This window comes from Triticum urartu, chromosome 5A (genome assembly GCF_056163025.1).
Source record: "Triticum urartu cultivar PI428250 chromosome 5A, HENAU_Tu73, whole genome shotgun sequence".
Taxonomy (NCBI): domain Eukaryota; kingdom Viridiplantae; phylum Streptophyta; class Magnoliopsida; order Poales; family Poaceae; genus Triticum; species Triticum urartu.
The window spans coordinates 459,460,259-459,465,765 of NC_141877.1; positions in this window are offsets into that span (position 1 = coordinate 459,460,259).

Sequence of the window (5,507 nt, forward strand, 5' to 3'; positions counted from 1 at the left end):
TGCGCCATTAGAAATCTTTTTTTTAGATAGCAATGGCGCACCCACCGCCGGTGCGCCATTAGAAATCTTTTTTTTAGATAGCAATGGCGCACCACCAGACCGGTGCGCCATTAGTATACTTTTATTATTATTATTTTAATAAATAAATATGAATATGAAATAGTAATATATTTTTATAAAAACAGTAATAATTGTTGTTTAACAACAATTGTAGTCTACAATTTTTTATTATTATTTTTTAGAAAATGAATATGAATATGAAACAGTAATAATTTTTTATAAAAACAGTAATAATTTTTTAAAAAATATCATCAAATTTGTTATTTGAAAATATCATCGGCGGCGGCGGTGGAGCGGGGGAGGGTGCGGGGGGTGCTCGTCGGCGGCGGTGGAGCGGGGGAGGGTGCGGGGGGTGCTCGTCGGCGGCGGTGGAGCAGGGGAGGGTGCGGTGGGTCATCGGCGGCGGTGGAGCTAGCGGGGGAGGGTGCGGGTGGAATCGAGATCGAGATGGAGGGTGCGGGGGGTGCTCGTCGACGGCGGTGGAGTGGGGGAGGGTGCGGTGGGTCGTCGGCGGCGGTGGAGCTAGCGGGGGAGGGTGCGGGTGGAATCGAGATCGAGATGGAGGGGGATCGAGATCGAGTGTCCTCATGAATTCAAAAAGTGCCAATGAAATTTAAAAATATTCATGATATCAAAAAGTGCCCATGAAATACAATCGAGAAATGAAGACTACGATTTAAATACAATCGACCTTAGCTAGCTATCTGTTCACAATCTTCTTGCCCTTCTTTTTCGCAAATGGAGTTCTTCTGTGGAACGGACGTCCTTTAGGTAGGGTGGTCCTGCTTCTTCTTGTGGTGTATGCTGCTACTTCATCGTCGTCATCATGTTCAATCTTCGGGTCGCCGTACTTGTCGAAGTCTTGCTCATTGGCTACTCCATCCATTCCGATGATCTTCCTTTTGCCTCTCCTCATGACAACACGACTGGGCTTTGACAGGTCGGTAATGAAGAAGCATTGGTCCACTTGGGAAGCCAGTACCCATGGCTCATTTTTCACGGTGACGTTTGCGCCCGCGGTCTTGGATTTGGCTTCGGGTATAACCATGGTGGTGAAATACCGATCTTCTTTTAGGACGCTCTTGGCCCATCTGACACGGAACATCGGGACCTTCTCTCCAGCGTAGCTCAGCTCCCAGATCTCCTCGATCCTTCCGTAGTATCTGTCCTTGTCGTTACCGGTGTAGGATTCCATCGTTACCTCGGAGTTCTGATAACCATCACTCTTCATGTCCTTGTCCTCGGTGTAGAATGTGTAGCCGTTGATATCGTACGCATTATAGGTCATCAGGTTGTGCTCGGCACCCTGTGACAAGGCGAATATGAGTTGTTCTTTCATGGAAGAATCCTCATGTAAACGGTACGACAGAAGCTTCTGCTTGAACCAACGCGTGAAACATGAGTTGTGCTCTTTGATTATATCTCCGTCCGTCCTCTGTTGGCCTCGGTCATTGTACGTCTTCTCAATAAAGGTTTTGTGCTCTACCACCCAAGGATCGACCACGTCTATGTGTTGTAGCGCGACTAGGTTTGCTCTTTCAAAGTCGGCGAGTCGACCCTCGAACTCGACATGCATTTCGCGGCGACCCTCACGGTGACCCCATCCAGCGAGCCTGTCGAGGTGCCTGTTGACGGGCAGACCAACGGGGTTCTCGATGCCTAGATAATTCGTGCAGTAGGAGATGCACTCTTCGGTCAGAAAGCCCCTGGCTATACTTCCCTCTGGACGTGACATGTTGCGAACGTATCCTTTGATGACACCATTCATCCTTTCGAACGGCATCATGCTGTGCAGGAACATCGGCCCGAGTTGGATGATATCCTCCACAATATGGACCAGCAGATGCACCATAACGTCGAAGAATGCGGGCGGGAAGTACATCTCAAGCTCGCATAGTATCACCATGATCTCTTCTTGTAACCTTCTGAGTTGCCTCACGCCAACCGACTTCCGAGAGATGACGTCGAAAAAGTTGCATAGGCCAAATAGTGTTTCACGGACGTGCGCATCCATGATCCCACGGATTGCAATTGGAAGTATCTGCGTCATCAGCACATGACAGCCGTGAGACTTCATCCCGCTGAACTTCTGCTTCGCTGGGTCTAGGTATCTGCTTATCTTCCCCGCGTAACCGTAAGGAAGTTTTACTCCTACGAGGCAGGTGAAAATTGCTTGATCTCCTCCTGACTTAGAGTGAAGCACGCGGGAGGGTAGTCATTTCCGGTCTTCTTGGCCTTTTTGCCTTTGCGATGACTTTTTGTGTCCTGCTTCACCTCATCATCATCATCATTAGCGTGAAGCTCCTGTCTGATGCCCATTGATTTCAAGTCTGCCCTTGCTTTCGGCCCATCTTTGGTCCTCTCTGGCATGTTGAGCAGGGTACCAAGCAGACTCTCGCACACGTTCTTTGTGATATGCATGGCATCAAGGCTGTGAGGCACATGGTGGATCTTCCAATACGGCAAGTCCTAGAAAACAGACCTCGTTTTCCATACCTTCAGCAGCGGCCCTGGCGCCTTTCGCTTCTTTCCCGGCTCTAGCGCCTTTTGCTTCTTTCCCGGCAGTGGGCAATCTTTCCAATTTTTCAAGAGCCCGTCTATTTCCTCGCCGCTCCTCGTACGCGGGCGTCTTCGGGGTTCGGTTTCACCATCGAACAGATCCTTGCGTTTCCTCCACGGGTCATCGTCGCGAAGCCACCTTCGATGTCCCATGAACACGGTTTTCGAAGACCCGGGGTCTCTATCTAGCTGGCGATACGTTGTGTCATCCATGCACCTGACGCATCCAGAAAATCTATGGACCACCTGCCCCGCGAGATATCCGTAACCGAGATAGTCATGCACCGTCGTGAGCAGTGCGGCTCTCATAGGGAAATATTCTTTCTCTGCGGCGTCCCACGTATTGGCTGGCGTTTTCCACAGCGTGTCTAACTCCTCTTTCAGCAGCCCCAGATACAGATTGATGTCGTTCCCTGGTTGTTTCGGCCCTTCAATTAGCATACTCATGTGAATGTACTTCCTCTTGATGCACAACCAGGGGGAAGGTCGTACATCCACACAAACACAGGCCAGGTGCTATGTGTGCTTCTCTGGCTGCCAAACGGATTGACTCCATCGGAGCTCGCACCCAGCACGATGTTCCTTGGATCCTTCCCAAATTCTGGGTGTTCGAAGTTCAACACTTGCCACTGGCTCCCATCCTTAGGGTGACTCAGCATCTTGTCTTTTTTATTTATCTCCGGATCATTTGCGTCATCTTCTCGCTTCTTCTCCTCCCTATCCGCGTGCCAACGCAGGAGCTTTGCTACCTTAGGGTCCGCGAAATACCGCTGCAGACGAGGAGTGATCGGAAAGTACCACACCACTTTTCGAGGAGCTTTCTTCCTCTTCTTGTATCGAGTGACGCCGCACACCGGACATATGGTAGACTCCGCGTGCTCGCCCCGATAAATGATGCAATTGTTCATGCGCACATGGTATTTCACGTGCGGTAAATCCAGAGGACACACGACTTTCTTCGCCTCCTCGAAACTGGTCGGGCACTTGTTCCCCTTGGGAAGACGTTCGTGCCAGAATGACATGTTCTCGTCGAAGCATGCGTCGGTCATTTTGTGTTTTACCTTCATCTCCAAAGCCATGAGTGTTACTTTCAGGCGGGTATCCTCGGGTCTGCATCCTTCATACAATGGAGTAACCGCGTCTATCTCTAGTTGATCCATCTTGGCTTTCTCTCGGGCGGCAGCTCTTATGTTATCCGTCTGTTTGAGAAGCAACTCTTGAATATGAGGGTCCTGCACCCAGCCCATCGATGGTCCATCGTCGTCTACTCCGCCGGCATCTTCATCTTCATGATCATGCCCTTCGTCTGCTCCGGCATCTTCCTCATCATCATGTCCGGCATCTTCTACATGATGAATGTGTACAGCATCACCATCGTGATCATGTCCTGGAGATTCTTCGTCTTCTCGCCCGCCCGAGCCGCGGTGGTTGTCTTGATGCCCTTCCTCATTTCTTGCCCGGCCCCCATGGACGACTTCATAGTCATCTTCATCACCTTGCCACCGATAGCCATCCATGAAACCACGCAAGAGCAGGTGGTCCCGCACCTGCCCGGAATCCGGGTCCGCAATAAGGCTCTTCGGCTTGCATCTTCGACACGGACATCTTATCTCCGTCTCGTTCTTTTGAAGCATCTCGGCCTTCGCGGAGCTCAAAAACCTATTCACGATGCCTTCGGTCATCGTGCGGACCATGGTCACCTGTGGGGTAGAGCAAAATGATATTTTAGAAAAAAGAAAAAATTTGGCATGACTTTCCCTAAAAATAGGACCAAAAAGAATGCATAGTGCCAAAATTCTCGCCGAAACAGAAATTAATCAACATTCTGGCAAAAAATATTGGCAACTATCGCATTTCAAATACCGGTACCTGCAAACACAAACATATATGCAACACCACAAACATACATAGATCTAGCTGGGCCACAAAAAGTGCATGTGCACGTTGTTGGAGCGAGCTAGGGAGAAAAAAAGTAGATCTACAACATGAAGATAGCTTTCCCCTTACTTACCTATCAAAAAAAGGTAATTTCACCACTTAATTTTGATGAATCTATGGTGCAAATGAGGTGAGGAGGAGGAGGCAGCCGACAAGCTTGGAGAAGGAGGTGGAGGGAATGAAGTGGGAAAAGTGAGTGTGTAGGTGTGGCTGTCCAAAATATCTAGCTGGTCCCAGGTTACTAATGGCGCACCACACAGCCATGTGCCATTAGTAACCCAACATACTAATGGCGCACCTGCTGCTGATGCACCATTAGAAGTTTTGCAAATATATATATATATATATATATATTCTAATGTCGCACTGTGTTACGGTGCGCCATTAGTAGTTTTGCAAAAAAGGAATAAAAAACAACAGTAGTGGCGCACTATACGGCCGGTGCGCCATTACTAGTTAGCACTAGTAATGGCGCACCGTGCAATGATGCGCCATTAGTATGTTTGGAAAAATAAAAAAAATTAGTTTACTACTGGCGCACCATGTGCCAGGTGCGCCATTAGTGTCTTCCACACTAATGGCGCACCAGCACATGGTGCGCCACTGCTATATAGTAGTGGCGCACCACATGACAGGTGCGCCATTAGTGTCCATTCCATCTATAGCGCTTTTCCTAGTAGTGATTATAAGAGAGTAGAGGGGGAGAAACATTATAAGATCCAACTATAATAGCAAAGCTCGCGATACATCAAGATCGTATCACCTCAAGAACAAGAGAGAGAGAGAGAGAGAGAGAGAGAGATCAAACACATAGCTACTGGTACATACCCTCGGCCCCGAGGGAGAACTACTCCCTCCTCGTCATGGAGAGCACCGGGATGATGAAGATGGCCACCGGAGAGGGATTGCCCCCTCCGACAGGGTGCCGGAACGGGTCTAGATTGGTTTTC